This window comes from Thamnophis elegans, chromosome 16 (assembly GCF_009769535.1).
Source record: "Thamnophis elegans isolate rThaEle1 chromosome 16, rThaEle1.pri, whole genome shotgun sequence".
Classification (NCBI taxonomy): domain Eukaryota; kingdom Metazoa; phylum Chordata; class Lepidosauria; order Squamata; family Colubridae; genus Thamnophis; species Thamnophis elegans.
Window position 1 is genome coordinate 24,071,181 of NC_045556.1, and position 1,370 is coordinate 24,072,550.

Below are 1,370 nucleotides of genomic sequence, written 5' to 3' on the forward strand. Positions count from 1 at the left end.
CATTGTCCTTTCATGTGTGCTAATTGTACTGCAGTTCTTTTCATAATGTAAGACTGTCAAAAAAGTGTCAGAAAATAACTGGGTCTGGATGCACCAACCTGCTTCAAGATGTGGTCAGATACTGCTGGATTTTTCAGTATAGTTAAGCAGGAAGATTGCACAAAAACACTGTACAAGCCAGCATGGCTTTCTCAGAAAGAGTTTCTTTCAATATGTATGAAACAAGAAAAAAGTGAAGGAAATGATAGGTTTACTATGGAAAAGATGGCAAGGAGGTTATGGCTGCTTAGTTCATTCTTCACATCTATCTTCATGCAAAAGGAAAAAAGGATCCAACTTAATAAAAACAATACTGTAAGACACAGAATAGGATTGCAAGTCAAAATAGGCAGGAAAATGGTAAGACAGCACTTACCCACTAAATGAGTTCAAATCGCCACGACCAGAGGATTCACATCCCAGGGTTCTGAAGACATGATTTCTGAACCAAGAGCCAAGGTGGCGCAGTGGTTAAATGCAGCACTGCAGGCTACTGCTAGATCAGCAGTTCGGCGGTTCAAATCTCACCGGCTCAGGGTTGACTCAGCCTTCCATCCTTCCGAGGTGGGTAAAATGAGGACCCAGATTGTTGGGGGCAATATGCTGACTCTCTGTAAACCGCTTAGAGAGGCCTGAAAGGCTATGAAGCGGTATATAAGTCTACTGCTATTGCTATTGCTATTGAACAAAATCTTTCAAACCACCTTGGAACATTGGGGAAAAGCGAGGATTGGAAAAGAGCTGATGTGGTTCCAATCTAAAAAAAGGGGAGGGAATGGACCCAGGAAACTACAAGACCAATCAGCCACATCTATCTTCATGCAAAAGGAAAAAAGGATCCAACTTAATAAAAACAATACCGTAGGACACAGAATAGGATTGCAAGTCAAAATAAGCAAGACCAATCAGCCTGACATCAATACCTGGGAAAATCTTGGGAGAAGATAAGCAATACATTTGAGAAAACCCAGAAATGAGTAAGACAATTACTAGAAACCAGCAGAAGTTTGTCAAAAACAAACATGCCAAATGAACCTTATTGCTGCCTTTGACAAAGTGGACCAGTGAAATGCTGCAAACATAGTATACTTGGAAATCGTAAGGCATTTGGCAGAGTGGACCACAGCCTACTTCTTGATAAGGTAGAAATGTGGCATATACAATATTATCAACAGATGGATTCGCAACTGGCTGACCAACCACATCCAACACAGAGTCCTCAATGGAACTACAGGGGAAACTGGAAGCATTGTGGTGAGATTGGTTGGAAAAATAGTGAGCTCCAATGAGCTCTGCGAAAATCCAGCCGGACAAACGGCTGTCGGGGTGGT